A 20854-nucleotide genomic window follows, 5' to 3' on the forward strand; every position below is an offset into this window, starting at 1 on the left:
CCTGTGATTATTGTTCCATTGTTTGGCAGTCAGACTCATTCAGCCTTAATGGCTTGCACTCACAGGCCTTGTGACTGTTGGGGAATGTCTGACAACATCTTCTCCATCTGACTCCAACCCTCCATGTTGGGCATCCTACACATAAAATGTATTTTGGGGTTCCGATCAATTTGTTTAATCTAAAAATGTAAATTTGGCATGAAACATTTTGCAAATTCATGTTGGTTTTCCTGATCAATCATGTAGAAAATAAAAAATAAAAGGGCAAACAAAATTCTGAAAGTGTCAAAACATTTCATTTCAACATTTTCAAAATGAAACATTTTGATGTTTTGATTCAAAATACCTTTTTTCATTTTGAAATGTCCTTCTATATTGTTTAATTTTTAAAAAAGAAATACAAAGCTCTAAATCAAAATTAAATGTTTCATTTGAGCCAAACAATTTTGTTTGTTTATTTATTACTTTTCAGTTTGTCAAATTCAAAAAACAAAATTGTTTCAGGTCAACTCAAAATGATTTTTTTTCCTAATTTTTTTTGGTTCGATCTGCAAACCAAAAGTCTGGTATTCGCACAGCTGTCATTACCAAACACTGCTAAATTAATAACACTGGGTACTCACTTATGTCTCTTTATAAAGATATCATAAGTATCAGTTTTAAAAATAGAGTGCAACTACCTTGAGTCAAATTTTCCCCTGGCCTCAAATCAGCCTCCAATGTTGCAAATGTTTATGCCAGCAAAAGTGTGTCCATCTATTCGTATATTTAAAACAGGGTCAAAATATGGAGACTGAGGCTGAAAATATGTCCTGTCAAAGTGTGGTGGATTTTTAATAGTGACCACTGCCAACCTTTATTTCTAGAAAATACTTTGGGTGCACTTTGGGTGCACTACCTTTTTGACCTACCCTTTGGATGGCAGTACTTCTTTACTTAAGAATCCTGTAACAACATTGGTAAGACTGAAACCTAGGTACAGTTTAACTCAGAAAAACATTTTAATTCTCAAATCAGTACTTTGGAATAACACTGCAATTTAATTTATTTTTAAAATAATTATCACAATCTAATCTCTAGAGCATTAGTACTTAAAAGACAAGTTTGCAAGATTTATTTTTATGGAGAACAACGTTTCTAGCCATCTATCACTTTCCCTCTACACATGTTTGGACTCCACATAAACCTGCTAGTTACTAGTAGATCTTTCCCTTTAGTTTCAGCTTTGGAATGAAAACAAGCTGCATATGGAGATGAGCTGTTTTGTTGATGGGCAATTCATATATCAGCAACCCTGACTTACCAGCTGTTCACAAATTTCACAGACACTTGTTCTGTTTGTCACTCTGTTGGTCCACCTTCTACCTCATCTGGAATTGATGGTAGCATTCCACAATAAATGCAGGTATGTGATGATTGCCATTTTTGCAGGGCAGCCATGAGAGAGTATTTAATTACTAATTCAGACACATCATCATTGCCTGCATTATGCAATGTAACACCATAACATGGCTATAAAACAAAATGTCAGCTAGCTGCTGCCAAAGTTATAGGAGGATGTGTACATGATAGTATTTTTTTGGCAGAAATATTTCCTCTAATACTTCCTCTCTCTTAGCCAAAATAATGCTGGGAACTGGCTGCAATCAAAAATTTGGTATTTTTCCTGCTATTCTTAAAGTAAACTAAGATTAGAAGAGTGAAGAACCATCCATCTCTAAACATCATAGATCAAAATTTCAATACACAGCCCCTGTCTGTACACACACAATCTCTTGTATGTGAAATTTTTATTTATTTAGGCACGGACTCTTTTGTGTACAAGTAATATACTTTACATGTGTAACCCCTTTTGGGGTTTAGAGAGCATGGCCCCTTTAAATCTTTTTCCTAACTGGGGAGGAGGAGCAGTGAGAGAAAGGAGGGAAACTGGAGGCTGTTGTTCTGGAGCTCCGGAGAGAGAAGGGCTGCGGCAAGCAGGCCCTCGCAAAGTGAAATAGAGCGAACATGCCTGAAGCCAGGGATTGACAGGGCAGCTGACTGGGGACACCCCAGGACAGGAGCCAGGAGGAGCACTGTGCCAGGGAGGAATCGCCCGAGATGGACGAGCCGGAGCTGGATCCAGTATCACTGCTGGCCAGAGCTGAATGGGGCTGTGAGTACAGGGGCTTGTGACTCTGCATTGGGAATAAGGAGGGAGGCTGCTAGCTAGTTAAGTGGGGAGGTGGTTGCTCTGTGTGGCTTTGCAGAGAGTGGCAGAAGAGGACACCGGAGGGGCGGGGTGGCCCTAGACTAGCTGCCAGCAACTGGCGCCCTGGGCAAACCATGCAATCGGCGCCCCCAACCCCCAAACCCCAAGGGCAGATCTAGGCTGAGGTTTTTGGTAAATTGGGAAACATTTTGCCCCTTTTTTCCTTTTAATGTTTTTTAAGCTTTTTTTTTTTTTAAAAAAAGAAACAAACCAGAGCCTTAATTATTCGGTTTGTCCATTCCTCTGTCCAACTAATGTTTCTGAGATCAGATAAAACAGACACACGAAATTTTCGGAATAGATTTCTACATGACAGCTAGATGATATTTCAGTCCAATTTCAAATAAAAATGAATTAAAAATGTTAATTGTAATTTTTATTATTACAAATCCAAAATCATCCGTTATGCTATCCTGCTTTAACTGCCATTACCACCACATCCAATATAGAAAGAAATAAGAAAACTCTTCAATGAACTTTAACCTGTATTTACAAAACACTGCGACTAAAAAACACTCTGTGATCTTAAAACATGACTTTTCTTGCTTTATGTTTTGAAAATTCAGTCACTAGTTCTTTTAGACCCAGTTTTTCAGCTATTTCATACTCTATTGACATTGTGGCAAGTGCAACAAGTCTCTCTTGCACCATTGTTGAACGCAGATATGTTTTTATCAATTTTAACTTAGAGAAGCTACGTTCCCCACTAGCTACGAAAACTGGCAAAGTTAAAAGAATGCGTAGAGCTATACAAATGTTTGGAAAACTGTCTGTGAGTTTATTTTCATGAACTTCAGTAGTTCTTCAGGAGTGGAATTTTCTTAAGTGATCTTGAAAAAGCCTGAAGCTCACTCATGAATCTGTGGCATCAATGTCTTTTGAATTTTCATGAGTCAATACTGATTCCAGTTTCATATAAAATTCTCTTATCTGTTTTGCTGTTTTCTTTTGCAAGCTGTGGATATCATATAGAAGGCCAAATACTGACTCTAGCTGCTGCATCTGTTGAAATCTTTTGTCAACCGAGTGAATAGCAGTATCAAGGACTGCGAAGCAGAAATTCACTTTGAACCTTTGTTTTGGGTTCTGAATGGTTGTGTCTTGTCCTTCATACAAAACCTGCTGTTTCTTTTGCCGAATGTGAACTGGCTCTGGTTCAAATTCTGTTGGAAAGTCTATTTCTTCAGCAAGCTAGAGAGAATCTACCAGTGTTCTTTCGAACCCTTCATCACTTCTGAATTCCTCCAGAATATTTTTAGTTTGCTGCAGTTTTTGAATAGCAGAATGTATGTTCAAGTTCTTTTCCTGAAGCTGCTTACTAGTGAGGTTAATCTCGAAAAGGATATTGTACCACAAAATGAGTGAAGTCACAAATTTGAATTTGGAAAGGCCATTTGCAAGAGCTTCTGCATCTGAACATGCCATATTGCCAGATGATCCAATAAAGGTAGTGTCAGAAATTTCAATTAGGGCATCATAAATGTTTCCAAGTTCATAGCAAAGAAACTTCAAAGCATCAATGCAACTCTCCCATCTTGTCTGACTAAGTGGTTTCACAGTTAGAGAATTCACATGACGAGTCAAAATCTCCCAACCGCATGTTGACCCTGAGAAAAACACATAAACATGTTGCACCAGGTCAAAGAAACTGCTTGCCTCCAAACAGCATCTAGCAGCATCATTGACAACCAAATTCAGAGAATGCGCACTGCAAGGATCAAAAAAGGCCCTAGGATTGATTTTTATCATTCTCCTTTGCACACCATTGTCTTTACCCTTGAGATTACTCCCATTATCATAGCCTTGGCCATGTAAGTTTTCAACAGATAATGACATTGTTTCAAGCTCTTGTAGAATAGTTTCAGTCATAAATGTTCCAGTCGTCTCCTTCAGTGGTATGAAATCCAAAAATTGTTCCTTTATGAGCACGTCAACGTTATCTTCATCTGCAGACTTTTCCATATACACAAAACGAATGATCGTCATTTGTTCAACATGACTCGCATCTGGTGTACAGTCCAGTATTATTGAAAAGTATTTTGCAGAATGGGCAGCTTCTACAATTTTCTTTTTAATGGCATTTGCCAGGATTTGAATCAGTTCATTCTGCATATTTTTTCCTAAGTAATGAACCTGTGTTTCATGATCAGTTATTTTACGTAGATGCTTCTTCATGACTGGATCAAACAAAGCTAGGTATTCAACAAATTTTTAAAAGTTTCCAGTACCTGGAGTATATATTTTTTTATTTCTACAGCGGCCACGGAATCCTAAATTTTGCCCACTGAGAACTCTCACTAAAGCAATCAGATGCTCTAAAATTTATTGCCAGTATTCTTCTTTTTCCTTGATCACACGTAAATTTTTTTCATTGATAGGTTTTCCTTTTTTCAATCGTAATTCAGTTCTTTCCAATTATGAAAACATTCCAAATGTTCTGTACTTTTCATGTGAAGAGAGAATTGAAGATATATTTTTCCAGTGCTTCAAACCATTTTCAGTAAGTTTATGTACCAATTACCTGATTTCTAAACAGCTTGCAGCAAAAGCAAAACACAGAGTCCATCGACAATGAATATTGTATCCAGCTTTCTTTTATTTTCATCCTTAAGGAAGGGAAATTCATGAACTTGTTCGGGTCTATGTTCCACGAGAATTTGCCGCACACTGTCATCACATCTGAGCCATGAAGCTGGGTCCCCATACTGTAACTTGTTTGTAACTTCCTCATCCTTTCTTCCTTCTACTTCATTTACTTCAATTTCTGCATGTGTCTCTGAAAGTGAATAAATTTTCTCCACTTCCACATCAGTCTGATGCTGTGAGCTGCCTTCATCTAGAAGTAGGTTTCCATCATCTTGAGTTTCCAAACTGCTTTTTTGTGGATGTGAGCTACCCTCATCTCAGAATAATTTACCTTCATCTTGATGTTCCAAACTGCTTCCATGAGGATGTGCACTAACCTCCTCTCCAAGTAAAATTCCTTCATCTGGATGCTGTGAATGGCTTCCATCTTTATTTGGATTAAAGAGAAGATATTTCAGGAAGGATCCCTGCTGTTTTGCTTGGTCCTTTTCCTTCTCAGCTTTTCATTTATGATACTCAGCTCCCAAGGGTTTTCTTTTTCCTCTTTCTGCCATGGGGCATTTGAATATTGTTATGTACTGTGCTCCCGACTGCAAGCACGATAGCGTTAAGGATGGCTGACACACCACATGATTAGCGATTTAAACCGCATTGCAGCCATCCCAACATGTCTTTTCACTGCTTAAAGGTTCAGTGATTAGTAACATACACTCCCTTACCTATTAAAACAATTAGTTACAGCATTTACATGGAAACAAAATGACCTTTTTTGACGTTATAACCTGACACCGGTTGTTTGGAAAGTAATCCCCTTCCTCATGGTTACCCACTTGGAGTGTGGTGTCATCACTTTTGTAGTCTATTAAGCTGTAGCCACCTGCTCTGGCCTTAAAGGGCTTAAAACAGCCCAGGAGAGGGCTGTGGCTGGAAGCAAGCAGTTCCCAGGCTGACTGGGGGAAGCAGGCTCAGCTGTGGCCACGCCCCAATCAGCGCTCAGCTGGCCCTTATAAGAGGGCAGTGGGCCAAGAGCAGACTGTCTCCTCTAGCTATGGAGGGAGACTGGCCTGGCTGCTGGGGAGCATACCAGAGTACCTGAGGTGGAGCAGGGCTGCGGGAAGGCCAGAGGAGCTGGGAAGTTCCAGCCTAGAAATGCCCCCCCACCCAGGCTGCAGGCCTCCTGTAAGGCCGGATAGGTACTGGGGCTGCAGGGGGCAGCCCAAAGGTAGGCAGAGGCAGCAGGTCCAACCCTGCCTTGCCTGTGATGATTGGCTTATACACTGAAGTCCTCCCTAGTGTGCGGGGGCTCAATGGTGACTGGCCGTAGCCAAAGACTGAGGCGAGGTGGGGATAATGGGTGGGGGTTCCCCAGGGAGGGGAGACCCAGAGACTGTGGGGGTACTGCCAGGGGGCAGAACCCTGGGTAAAAGGGGCACCGGAGTCCAGGAGGGACACGGGGGCCAGGGGAAGCAGGACACCGACCTGCAGAGGGTGCTCTGGAGGCTGGAACTCTAATTCCCTGGATGACCAGCAGGTGGCGCTGCAGGGGCGAGTCCCGCACCGTGACATAAGTGTTAACGCTGTTACTTTTCTTTTATGGACTTTATTTATTACATGTGAACCAATTATAACAAAGAAAAGTTCATAATTATACAGCTCGATAATACTGCTAAGGTTTATAATGCTTAAAGATACTCACATTTTGGATTTATAATTCTGAAAGACGTTATTCTTTATTCTTTGGCACCAAGAAACACACTTTTCCAGAGTATTTGCTCAATTCTTAACCATCTACCTGTGACATGTTAAAATGACCGTTTGACATGGATCAACTTGCAAATTCTCCACTCTACATGAATTTCCAACTATGCGACCTTGATGTATATTCGAGTCAGGTGTCACTAGCATTACAGCTCTTGCTGCTGGCAGATGTATTTCATTGTGGCTGAGTTATTGCTTATCAAAATTGTTGAGTGGGTCACCTTGACACTATGTCACAAATTGAATTTTTTTTTTGCTAAAATATTATTTATTTTTGCAGTAAATAAAAGATTTGACATATTAAGAAACTATCAGAAATGTAGAGAAATGAATTATAATTCATATTCCCCATGTACATGCAAGGGAATTGAAATGATGACATCTTCATTATTTTATTTGTAATTTTCTTCATCCTTTTCTTTTTTTTTTTCATTTTCTTTTTTTAAAAATTTGATTTTTTTCCCTCAAATGTGGTGCCCCATTAACTTGGCACCCTAGGTGATTGCCTAGTTTGCCTATATGGACGTGCTGCCCCTGTGGAGGGGTTCGTTGGGGAAAGTTTACTGGCAGTGAAGATGACCAGGAGCACCCAAGACTCACCACTGGATTGGAACTTTGCTCAGGACTCCTGAACTCTGTGTGCAGACACATTGCTCAGTGTCTGCCCTTTCAGACTGCGCTACCACTGGGCCTGTGGGTGCCTTGTGTTGAATGCAACCTTGTTTTACCGCTCCCCTTATATTTCCCCTTGTTATTTTTCTCCTCTCATCCTTCTGTAAGTAAATATTTCTCTTTTTTATGTCCATTGCACTTTTCCAGTATGTGTGTGTGTTCACTCTGGGGGGTTTGGAACAGATGGCCCTGGGGTGGAAGGGATTTTCCTGCTGCATTCCTGCTCGCACTTTCTCTTGGCGAGAGCTGTCTGCAGAGCAGGCTCCATCTTGGCCAGGAGGGTGCTAAAGTTACACATGTATACATTATGTATGTATGTATGTCTAGTAGTAAAGCTTGCAGAAGTGTTACTGCATACAAAATTACACGTGCTTGTCATATTCCTGTGTAAAATTGCTTGATCATGCAAATGGAGACCAGATTGTGATCCCTTTGAAAATTAGGGCATATTGAGGTTGTATTCTCCACAGAGATGAGAAATATTTCTAGGTTATACATAGCAGAAACATGCCTCCATAACTACCAAAATACAATGTATAATTAGAGTGAATTAAATCATCGTAGGATCATAAAACTACATTCCCCCAACTGACTGACAGAAAGTATTGTATGAGCTGGGAGAAAACTTTTTATGGGATTGAGATTGACAGATGTGAATTTATCCTTCCATTAACATAACTATAAGCATAAATCCCACTAAAACAAAAGGAGTGTGTGACCTTGTCCAGAAACTTTTGCCAAGTATTGTTTTGGAAAGGCGTGGAAGTGGGGGACGAAGGCACAACACAAAGAAACTGAGAACAGACAAGAAAGACAGAGGCCATATCTATACTATAAACTTTGGTCAACGCAAATTACATTGGCATAAAGCCACAGCAGTTAGTATATCACTCATGCGCATGCATGCTTGGCTGTTTGCATCAGTGCTTCACATATTTATTAGGAGTGCTTGTGTTGGTGTGCAGTGCGGTGCACTATGGGTAGGTATCACAGTGTGCCACTCGCCATCATCCAGCATGCTGTCTTTTGGGAAATGTTCACAGTGTATTGTGTGGCCGGGATGATAGGTGCAAGGGGTAATGTTCCCATCATGCAACTTTCTCCATTCCATAATGCCATCCACATCCCATAATTTTCACAGCTATTTTAAAAATCCTAACAGCACTTTTTGCTGTCCACCATCTCTGACAGAAGTATGGAGCCCAGAGATCTCTGCACTATCGTTGTGACCATTACAAGCACAGGATGAATGATCCTCCAATATGTACAGAACCCCAAGAACTGCAACAACCGTGGACATGACAATTTCTTCAAGGGCAAATTGCTGAGGACACAGCGAAAACCAACTCAAGATTGTTGTTGGTATTTATGGAGCAGCTGCAGACAGTCAAGCACCATGTCTGGCCCTGAGAAATGAGACCTGACTGGTGGGACTGCATCATAAGGCAGGTTTGGGACAACAAGCAGTGGCTACAGAACTTTTGGGTGCAGAAACACCAGAATGAGAGCTGCACTGACAGTTAAGTAGTGAAAGGTTAGAGCACTAGGGAAGCTTGCAATACTGGATTGCAACCAGTCAGCAAGAAATCAGTTTGGAGTTAGAAAATCCACAATGGGGTCCCTTGTTATGTAAGTTTGTAGGGCCATTAATTATCTCCTGCTATGCTGAACTGTGACTCTCAGCAATGTGCAGAACATAGTGGATGGATGTGCAGCAGTGGGGTTCCCGAACTGCAGTGGGGTACTAGATGGTACTCACATCCCTATTTTGGCACCATCCCACCTTTACACAGAGTACATCAGCAGAAAGGGCTACTTTTCTAGAGTTATGGAAGCATTGATGCATCACTGGGATGCTTCACTGACATCAATCTGGGCTGGTGAGGGAAGGTTTGTGACACTCGCAAGCAAGGACATTCTTTCCTAATGGGTGGATTAACACTGGTGATGTTGAAATTCCAATACAGATTCTGGGGGTCCCCGCCTACTCCTTGACCCTGGCTCATGAAGCCATATGCTGGTCATCTTGTCAGCATCAAGAAAAGAGTCAACTACCAGTTCAGCAGATGCAGAATGACTGTTGAATATACTTCTGGTAGATTAAAGGGACCATGGCGGTGTTTACTCACAAGATGGGATATTTTTCTCATTAAAATTCAAACAGTTAAAGCCTCCTGTTGTGTGCTGCATAATATCTGTGAGTCAAAGGGGGAAAAGCTGCTGCCAGGGTGAAGAGTGAAGGTGGAGCATCTGTCTGCTGAGTTTCATCAGCCAGATACAAGAGCCAGTAGAAGAACTTGATGCACAGCTAGATGGCTGAGGGAGGCCTGGAAAAGAGCACTATTATGGTCAGCACAGTCAGAGTTGTGTGGGGTAGTTGCTGTTCTCTACCTGGCCCTGATGTTTTGGAGGCTGTTAGGAAGTGTGTGGTGCTTGCTGCACATTTATAATTATTACACTGTTTTTCATTGAAATTTGAGTTTTGTGGTCCTGTTTACTCACAAGTAGAGGGTACTTTCCATAGTGCTGGGCATTCTCAGTATACCTTGTAAATTAATAAAGATGAAGTTATTTCCAAAACGCAGACATTTATTGAGTACCAAAATCAGTGTACAAACATGATGTGCAACTAAAATACCATGCAATACAAACTTTTAAAATGAATTTACAGAGTAGAACTTTAAAAGTAGAAAACATTTCAGTCCATTTTGGCTATGCATACAGCAGCCATAGCTCTCATAGGTCAGTGTATGTGAAGTTGCTGTTGGCCTTACTGTCCCTGGAGTGGCAGGGGAAGAGAAATGCAGCCCATGAGGCCACATGGAATGCTAGTGTGTGTGTGTGTGTGTGTGTGTGTTGGGAGCTGATAAAATTGAGTTCTCCATTGACTGCAAAGGGAGGTGAGCCCGTGATTGTTGGACCTGTAACAACAGTCTGCAGCATTTGTGTTTGCTGCCTGAAAAACCTCATTGTGTCCTGGTGCAGCTCCCTCTCCTTTTCCTGCTGCGGCCCCTGGGCCTTTCTCCTGCTCACTCTTTCCTTCTTGACACTGTCTGAAATATTCACCCTCTAGGCCCTCTATCCAAGGTCTGTTGCAAGGCTGGCTTGCAGGATCTCGGTGAAAATGTCATCCCGAATCCTTTTCTTTCTCCTCCTTCTCAAGGTCAGGCATACCATGGGTATAGAGGGTTGACCCCTCAAGGCCACATCAGCAGCAGCTACAGCTAAAACAGACAGCTGTATTATTGGATTTAGAGTCCCAATGGAAAGCAAAACTTAAGTTTCAGAACACTCTTCCCTTATTCCCATAAAATTAAATAAGACCTGCTGATTGACACTTCAGCTTTGGAGAGCCTCTGCACACACCACTTTCCAGCCCCAGCCAAGGTGAGTATGGCCTGCCAAGGACAACAGGGATGTTGCATGAAAAAATAAAATTATGACCCCTATTTCCATGGGCATGAATACAGGGCAATGGCACTCAGACATGGCACTATTTTCCACAGGCAATGGTGATTGTAGCTGATACACCGGCCCCTCGCTAGAACGCGGGATTTGGGATCCATGCGCGGTACTGCGTTAATGCGGGGACCGCGTTAAATGAATTGTAATTAAATTTGGGATCCATGGCCACAACCGTGTTATATGCAAATTTGCGCGATATAGAGGCACGTTCTAGCGAGGGGCTGCTGTATCTCACTTCTGAGGGTAGCAAAGGCAGAGAGAGCACAGTTGCTGCCCGCTTCCCAGGCCCATATGGCACTAGCCTTTTAATTGCAATGGAGTCTGCTGAATCTATCCTGCAGAGTGGTGCGGGAAAGTATTCTACCACAAAGGAAGAAATAAGGCTGCCTTTCATAGAAGCCTTTGGGAGAGGATTGTACCTCCATGAAAGTTTCATCAAAATCTCTCAGGAGGACACAAGGGAGATGCGTATATAAACAAACAGCTCCGCATGCCCTGCCCCCACCTACCTCTACAGGGAAATGAAAGCAGATAACAGGTCTACCTCTGTTTGTTGCACTGCTACTTCTTTTCATATGAGCAAAACAATGAAATGTATAGATCTGTGTCTTAACTTGGGGTTGGGCTGGGCACCATCTTTACTTTTATAAATTGTAAGAAAAAATACATTCACATGCTTACCCAAGGTTCCTTCCCCTTTATGGACTTGTCCAGGCTCAGCTCATGGGGCTGGCTAAACTACAGTGGAGTTTTAAAAGATCCCGGCTCATGCCATAGCCTAGCCCACACTGCATGTCCACCCCATCGCCTGAGTTCACAGCAGGAGTCTGTGTTTTGGGCTCCTCAGACGTAACCACAGTGGTCTGTGGAGTGCTAGTGGGTCTCCATCAAATACAGCATGCAGATCTTTGTAACAGCAGCAAGCAGGTCTATGGCTCGGCACCAGATTGATTTTTGGCCTCTCTGGCCTTGTGGTATGCCTGCTGCAGTTCCTTTGCTTTCATGAGGCACTGCTGTACTGACTCTGGCCAGATAGCCAGACAGCAGGCTATGATCAAACTGACCAAAAAATCCACAGACTTGGTTCGTAGCAAAGGAACTTTGTCAGGTTTATTGCCGATGAGGCACAGTGCTAATGCCCCAGCTCACTGTTTACAGGTACACTAACACATGTATACCCGTGACAATGGACGGGCTCAGTGAATGGCGGGACTTTCCATTCTCCCCTCGGCCAGAAAGAGACACTTCCTTTGAGACTCCATTTTATATATCAATACAAACAAGTTATGTACTGCCCCTCTGACCTGGTTAGTTGACTCCCTCTGACATCGCCAGTTACCACCCATCACCTTGTACATCTCTATCCATTACACTGTCATCCTGACCTTATCTTTAGGATGGGTCATCATGAGTGCTTTGTGCCTAGCACCTCTTAGGAATGTGAGTTTTTGCAATATCAGCCCTGTTCTTGCCAGATTCTGTGAGCAGGGCCTGCCTCTAGCTCACAACCTGATTTTGCAAAGCTTTGACCACTACTTTAGTTCAGGCCTCAGACCGCCTCTGATACAAGGCCTTATATTTCAGGCTCTCTTCCTACTACATCTTGTGTAATCTTTTCATAGATGTTCATCTTTCTATGGTTGGGCCGTAGCTGTGCCTGCCCAGCCTCTTCTCCCCACAGGCATAGGAGATCTAATACCTCCTGTCTTCTCCATGAAGAGGCATGTCTAGAGCATGGAGATGGCATGGTCAGTTGGTCAATTGCACACACAAAGGAGCAATGCTAGGTGGTCTTGCCAAGCTGGGCAATGAGGAAAAGGGATTTCGAAAATACTCAGGCATTTTAAAAGGGTGTGCGGCTTCTGGTCTCAGTGACCCTTGGCAGTGGAGTTCATAACTGTCACCAGAGCGATCACTGTCAGGCATTGTGGGACAGCTGCTTGAGGACAGTCAGGGTTGACATTTGTCATACAGTGTGTACACTAATGCTGTGTAGACTATTCACTGTGTAGGTCAACCACAGCTCAAAGCCATTTGGGGAGGTTGTGTTACTGTAATGCCATGGTGGGGCACTTATATAATCTGGAGACAAATTTGAGTGTAGACACATGAACAAATAGGTCAACGCAAGTAGACCAGGCCTGAAAGAGAAGCTGAAAGCATAGTGGCTGACTCTGGAAGAAACCTGGGGGGAGAGAGATGTGGGTTGGGGTGGAGGATCAAAAGCAAAATAAGCCCTTTCCTGTTATTTAACTCCTTCTGCATTCAGAGACACAGGACTCTGCACATTCTTTGTAAATAAAACTACATCAAATAAATCACCAATTTTTACCACCAACTGGAACACCCACAGGGCCCCAAACTTTGAATAGCCACTTGGGTCAAACTGGGCAACAGTAATTTTTTTTTAATAGTTTTTCTAATTTTTCAGTCCTGCTTTCTATAGAGGCCTCTTTGGGGAAAGTTCATGCTGCAGTACAGTACAGTACCTTACTCCAGAATTCATTTAAAATACTTTGTACTTCTCTGATGTTGAACTTATTCATAGGATCAACAGAAGATGCTTGAACTTTTGCAAGTTCGAGTTTTTAAGGTTCATAATTTCTTTTCCTTTTATATGAAGACTATTAGTGACTCCCTTTGGGATGTTCAGTTTAAAAAACACTTGAACACAGTAAAACTTGATTTGTAGCTACCCTAATCTATAGTCATCTTACGTGGTTACAGTTATTTAGGGAAAATACTTGGGGGGTTTATCAGCTTCTAAATGGCTAAATTGGGGGCTGCAAAGCTCTGCAATGTTAATGAAATTTAGGTTTCCAGTAAATTGGTCCAAGGAACACCATGCAGAAAAAACACAGACTGAGGAAGCAATAAAAGGCCTTATAAATGATGTAGTATTATTTTTACTATACTTCAGGTTGGTGTAGTTCAAGGCATAAATTATCTCTGTATCTGTATGGCTTCTTACATTTTCATAAGAGGTGATGTTGCACTTGACAGACTAATAGTATTGTTTGGTATATTCCTCATCCTAAGACTCTGATGGTCTCAACAATTTCTCCTCAGCCCAACCCATAGTTTAAAATGACACCTTCTATTTTTCTCCCTTCATTTTAACAATCTCCAAGCTTTCTGTCCCTGTCTCCCCCAAATACCTCTTTGCTAACCTGTTTTCTCTAATATCCCACCCAAATTTTCTCTCCTGCCCCTTCTTCTTCTCCCCACCTCATTTTCCTTTCCATGTGCCTAGTTCTCTGCCTTGTAGACTGTGATAGAGTGCACTGGCCCTGCACTGGTACTTTGAGGGTTAACTCCTCTCTCTGGGCCAATGAGGCCACACCCCTGTAGCCCTGGAGACTAGGTATAAAAGAGAGCAGCTCAGCTCATTCAGGGCTGACTGTTGAGGAGAGAGAGAACACGTGCTGTGAGCGACAATCTAGGAGCTGCAGACTCCCCAGATGGTAGAAGCTAGAGAGACAGACTCTGGAGGATGCCCAAGGAGTGGAGCTGCAGGGAGCTGCACTGACTGGGGAGCCTAGAGACACTGGGACCATGGCATCAGGAACCTGGTAGGAAGTAGCTCAGGGAGACTAATTGTGGTGCTGAGTGAGGTCAGTGTGTTTTGGACATATTCCCTGCTGACCCAGTGGTAGGCATGCTTGCCACTGACAGGGCCCTGAGCTGGGATGCAGTGGAATAGGGAGGGCCTGGGTCCCCCTACTGGCCTCCACCTCCCCTGGGGTGTTGGTGGCCTATTCCCCTAACAGGCCACTAGGCCAGGCAGCCCCATGGAAGGGGCAGTGATACTGACTCTGGCCAATAGGCCATGCAGCCCTGAGAGAGGTGACCTTACTGACTCTGGCCATTGGGCCAAGCATCCCTGAGAGAGGGCAGCCCTACTGACTCTTGTTGCTAGGCCATACTGCCCTGCTGAGTCAGGTGGTCACACTGACTCTGACCACTAGGTGATACAACCTGGCTAAACTGGAAAGCCACATTGACTCAAGCCATTACCTGACTCTGGCCACTGGGCAACACTACCTTGAGAGAGAAAATGGCCATAGTGACTTCTATCACTAGTGCACACTTCCCCATGGTCACATCCTTACAACCACCCCTTGTCTTGGGGAAGTAATTATTGGGCCCTGCCCCAAGTGGGGGCAGGGGGCACTTGCCCCACAACATAGTCCCTTCCTTGTTTTCTGTTCACCTGACTTTCTCTCTCTCCTTTCTATGGTCTCTTTGTCTATCCTGAGTCTATCTTGAAACACAGGACTGGATTCCCAAAGGAAACGTAGGCTCTGCAAAGTTTAACATTGCAAAACCTAACTTTTAGCTGCCTAGCCACCCAGTGGAATTGGCCAACACTGAGCTAGGTGCCCAGGCTCCCTATAAAAATTCCTAAGGAGAGTTAGGAGTCTAACAATGGGATTCACAAACTCAGCAAGTTGAGGGAGGCGCTACCTAAGCTAGCCAAAAATAGATGCCAAGGAGAGGGGGATGTCTGAAGTCCTGCCCCTCAAAGGGATTTGCAGATCTAAGTCTGGGCAGGAGGGAGGCACCTACCCCCTTTGGGATTCACAGCTGTGAACCCTCTGTGGCAGTCAAGCACCTAAGCTGTTTCTTGAAAGAAAGGTGGTGGTGAGCTCCTAACTCCCAACAAAATGGTTGGGTGGTGGGAGAGGAGAAGGACTTTCTTAAACATTTTGCCCAGAAGTTAGGGCACTCACCTGGGCTGTGGAAGACCTTGGTTCAATTCCTCCTCTGTCTCATGAAGAGAAGGGATTTGAGACTTCTCAGGCTGTAAGCCCTAACTACAGGGCTATGGGATATTCTGAGGTGGGTTTTTCTCAAACTTGCCTGCTGAACTTAAACTGTTCTGCTGTGAATAAATAATCAAATATGCATTGTGCCAGAGAGACAGAGTGAGGACGACACACTGCCCTGGCTGTCTGTGTGGAGCAAGGAGTGCTGAGAGAAGGCCTAGTGGTTTGGGGCCCACAGGGCAGATTGGTCCTAGTTTGAGAAGCCCTCTGGCACTTAAGTGTGAGATAGGCATTCAGGCGCCTCACTGAGGCACTGTCCACATGCCCAGTGGCAGAAACTTAAGTGCCTTGAGGATTTTTACAGCAAAAATGTATGTGCTTAGAGAATGTAATCACCTTCAGAGTTATGTGGTGGCTGAGCAGCGGTTTTGTGAATGCCAATGGCACCTAAATGTTGGACTTGGGGACCTAAAGTCAGTTAGGTACCTAAGTACCTTTGACTCTAGTCCATAGCATTTCTTCCTGCTTTGGGACATGCTCCATCCCTGATCACTAGTTCTGGTTGCTGCTGCCCACATTTTAGCAAATGGGGATTTAAAATTCTGCACCTGTAAGTCTTGTCTTTCACTTAATAGTACAGGGCCTTTCCCTAACTCATATGAGCACCACATAGTGATATGATATGCTCCCCAGAAGGCCATATGTACCATATTGGCCTATTGAAGCTCCAACAATGGATCAGAGTATCCTAGCTTCCCACTCTCAAATGTCATTCATTCTATGTAGCTGGAAAACTCTGAGAGGCTGAAGGACTTCTGTTTACTAGTAATGCAGAGACTGATATTCATAACAACAAGTATAACCTTCATAGTCGTGTATGCAACTTCAAGGTGGAGTAAGAGGAGTACAGGCTGTAAACTGTGCTTATCAGTGAAGAACATATCCATTTGCCCATTAATTAGTCCGGTGTAGAGTTACTGATTTATTTCACATGCTATTATCTTGCTCTAGGAAGAGTTTGTCACTTTTCAGTTGTGTGCACTATTGCTAAATTGCCATAAGGCCTTTCTTTCTCTTCTGACCAGAACACCTTTTTAAGCTTCGTTCCTGTCTTCATTTGCACAGTAGATGAAGTTTAAATTGGTACAATTTAGATTAATTTGGTATTTATCACTATTTACTTGTACCCCTCCCCCCTCCCATACAACAACATAACACCAAACAATACTGGACTAATCAAAAAATTCCAGGAGGAAGTGCCCTCAGGAGGATGGTTCAGGTAAGCCATTGCTGTGTGTATATTAGAAAAGTCATTGCTGGTAAGAACTCCATAGTAATTTGTTCATAAAAATGTATCTTAAGATATGCTATTTAACAAAATTGGGTTTGTACCATGAGCCATTGCTTATTGAAATTATTAGTCTTCATGACACTACTTTTGTTACATTTTTACCATTTCAATTTCCCATTATTTGCTTTCTCCTTCCTGAGATCTAGTCCTGGAAACAAGCACTCCATGATTAGATCCCTGGGAATGTGAGCTCAATGAGATACTGTCTGCATGCATACAAAACCTTCATCCTAACACTACCTGCCCTGACTGATGATCATTCTTCCCCCTGCGCCTCCCACCGTGACAGGCTTTCATAGTGGTGGTCTTGTGATCCTGGTACAATGAAGATGGTTCTACCAACTATTCCAGGAAATGAGGAGGAGAAGGGTGGTGTTTAAGGCTCAGATATTCCATGCCAGCTTCAAATGGTGTTGATCTGATCCACCTTGGGATGCTTTGCCCAGTTACATACAAAGCCTACATCCCAAGACTATCTAATCTGATCATACTGCTACAGGCCCCTCTGTACCTTACTGCAGGTATTCTTGGGACCAGTCCACCCAGAGCAAGGCTTCTAAGGGCTGAGTTTAAACTGTATGAGATGAGAAAATACAGCCTGATCTGTTTAGCTGCAACAAAACCTCTAAGGGCTGAGTTCAAGTGTTTGGGACTGAGAAATTTAGTGAGTTGGGGCCTATGCATCTTGCCCTCCCCTCTAGAAGTGAGTGGCAGCTGTAGCAGTTAGTCAATAGGGATAAATAAAATAGTCACAAAATACTGTGAAATTTTCTCAAATATCCATCATTGAATAGTTACTGTCAAGTTACCCTTGCATTGTAGTGCTTTGTGCTCATAGAATACATTACATCATGTGCTGTGAAATAATATGATCAGTGGCATTCTGTAATTCACCCATGCATTGGCACTTTGGCTGAGGAAACAGCTATCCCATATTGATGAATAAGCATGACATTTTCATGACCACCACATAAACTGGTGGAATTATTTCCAGAATTATTGTTAGGAAATTGCTGCATTTGAGGGGAAGCACCTGAACCTGATAGCCTAGAGAAGTGGAGATCAACCTACAAAGCACAGTTCAAGTTGCAGCAAGAGGATAAAATAATTCACCTGCAGAGACAGCTCTGATCAATATCCAGGTTTGCAAAGAGGAAAGTGTTCATCCTACAACTTCACTACGTGAGTCTGACAGTATGAAACTAAAGGAGGTCTAAAGAAGTAGAGATTCAACATTTCATTCCTTGATGGAACTGACTCTAGAAATGATCTTCACATGTAGGTTCCATGGACAGGCAATATCTTCAATGAATACTTCTGTGCAAGGATGAGTAACACCCAGCTTCCATAAAAAGCACTAAAATCTCTTGGGAAAGGCAAGACATGTACAAGTTCTACAGTGCAAGCACATCAAAGCTAGCCAGTGTTTCTCCTGGGGAAACAATAGTCAAATAGTCATCAATAGAGTAGATGATGTTTTTCCAAGAGGAAGCGCTAATTGATTTGTATGTAGGTCCATCACTGTGTGGAGTTTGCTATTTTTTATTCTATCCCATTTTCCACCAAAGTTAGCACTGTGGATAGTACAGTAATTAAGGTCTGAAGTAAACATGACCATAGCATCTATAAACTAAAACAGAACAAATGTATTGCATGTAAGCTAGAATCTCTGAAGCAAATGCTTAATAGGCACTAAAATTATCTGTCACACTCTGGCAAAACTAAACCCCTGTTAATAGAGCTTTACATATTCTTATAAATATAATCTCAAGATTAAATCCTTTGGCCTAACAAGTATGGTCATGGTCCCTTTATTTCTATCTCACCTTCCAGCTTTGGCACTAACCTCTACAACTCAAAATGTAAAGCTGTCTTTTAAGCTTTAGACTGTTTGCTTACATAAAGCAAGAGGGACAACAAACCCCTTTGCCAGCTCTGCTGGCATATCTATTCAAGGGACACCATCATAGAACCTAACCACATCAGCCACACCATCAGGGGCTCGCTCACCTGCACATCTACCAATGTGATATATGCCATCATGTGCCAGCAATGACCCTCTGCCATGTATATTGGCCAAACCAGACAGTCTCTATGCAAAAGTATTTTTGACACAGTCTCCCACAGTATTCTTGCCAGCAAGTTAAAGAAGTATGGGCTGGATGAATGGACTATAAGGTGGATAGAAAGCTGGCTAGATTGTCGGGCTCAATGGGTAGTGATCAATGGCTCCACGTCTAGTTGCCAGCCGGTATCAAGTGGCGTGCCCCAGGGGTCGGTCCTGGGGCCGGTTTTGTTCAATATCTTCATAAATGATCTGGAGGATGGTGTGGATTGAACCCTCAGCAAGTTTGCAGATGACACCAAACTGGGAGGAGTGGTAGATCGCTGGAGGGTAGGGATAGGATACAGAGGGACCTAGACAAATTGGAGGATTGGGCCAAAAGAAATCTGATGAGGTTCAACAAGGACAAGTGCAGAGTCCTGCACTTAGGACAGAAAAATCCAATGCACCGCTACAGACTAGGGACCGACTGGCTTGGCAGCAGTTCTGCAGAAAAGAACCTAGGGGTGACAGTGGACGAGAAGTTGGATATGAGGCAACAGTGTGCCCTTGTTGCCAAGAAGGCCAATGGCATTTTGGGATGTATAAGTAGGGGCATTACCAGCAGATCGAGGGACGTGATCGTTCCTCTCTATTCAACATTGGTGAGGCCTCATCTGGAGTACTGTGTCCAGTTTTGGGCCCCACACTACAAGAAGGATGTAGAAAAATTGGAAAGCGTCCAGCAGAGGGCAACAAAAATGATTAGGGGACTGGAACACATGACTTATGAGGCGAGGCTGAGGGAACTGGGATTGTTTAGTCTGCGGAAGAGAAGAATGAGGGGGGATTTGATAGCAGCTTTCCCCTATCTGAAAGGGGGTTCCAAAGAGGATGGCTCTAGACTCATCTCAGTGGTAGCAGATGACAGAACAAGGAGTAATGGTCTCAAGTTGCAGTGGGGGAGATTTAGGTTGGATATTAGGAAAAACTATTTCACTAGGAGGGTGGTGAAACACTGGAATGCGTTACCTAGGGAGGTGGTGGAATCTCCTTCCCTAGAAGTTTTTAAGGTCAGGCTTGACAAAGCCCTGGCTGGGATGATTTAGTCGGGGATCGGTCCCGCTTTGAGCAGGGGATTGGACTAGATGACCTCCTGAGGTCCCTTCAACCCTGATATTTTATGAAAAGAATAAATGGACACAAATCTGACATCAGGAATCATAACATTCAAAAACCAGTAGGAGAACACTCCGATCTCTCTGGTAACTCAATTACAGACCTAAAAGTGGCAATTCTTCAACAACAAAACTTCAGAAAGACTCCAACAAGAAACTTCAGAACTGGAATTAATTTACAAACTGCACATCAGATTAGGCCTGAATAAAGACTGGGAGTGGATGGATCACTACAAAAACTAATTTTCCCCTACTGATACTCTTTCTTGTCAATGGTTTGAAATGGGCCACCTTGATTGCATTGGCCTCGTTAGCACTGCAAAAGTGATTTCTCGCCCCCTCTTTGGTATTCACCCCTTCTTCTCAACTGTTGAGAATAGGCCACTTCCACCTTAATTGAATTGGCTTGTTAGTACTGACCATCCCCACATCACTTGGTAAGGCAACTCCCATCTTTTCATGTGCTGTGTATTTATACCTGCCTACTGTATTTTCCACTCCATGCTTTTGATGAAGTGGGTTTCAGCCCATGAAAGCGTATGCCCAAATACATTTGTTAGTCTCTAAGGTGCCACAAGGACTCCTAGTTTTTGTTGCATTGGCTTTGTTACTGACTTCAGTCTTTCTAGTTTCTCATGCCTTTTATTCCTCTGTTAGTAATACAGAGAAAGAACTCTATAAATGGCCATCATGACCAGAGTCTGAGACGCATGCTGCAACTGAGGCTGTCATTTATATCACTGGCATTCCTCATGCCTACAAAATCTCCCCACCTATATA

At 43.0% G+C, this 20854-nt stretch overlaps 1 long non-coding RNA gene across 1 annotated transcript; it reads left to right on the forward strand.

Moving 5' to 3' along the window:
• The first annotated feature begins 1944 nt into the window (after positions 1-1944).
• Positions 1945-9771, forward strand: LOC125635486 (uncharacterized). Its single transcript, XR_007356280.2, has 3 exons — positions 1945-2155; positions 7094-7370; positions 8459-9771. It is a non-coding gene; the product is annotated as an uncharacterized LOC125635486 (long non-coding RNA).
• The last annotated feature ends 11083 nt before the right edge of the window (positions 9772-20854 follow it).

This window comes from Caretta caretta, chromosome 4 (assembly GCF_965140235.1).
Source record: "Caretta caretta isolate rCarCar2 chromosome 4, rCarCar1.hap1, whole genome shotgun sequence".
NCBI lineage: Eukaryota > Metazoa > Chordata > Testudines > Cheloniidae > Caretta > Caretta caretta.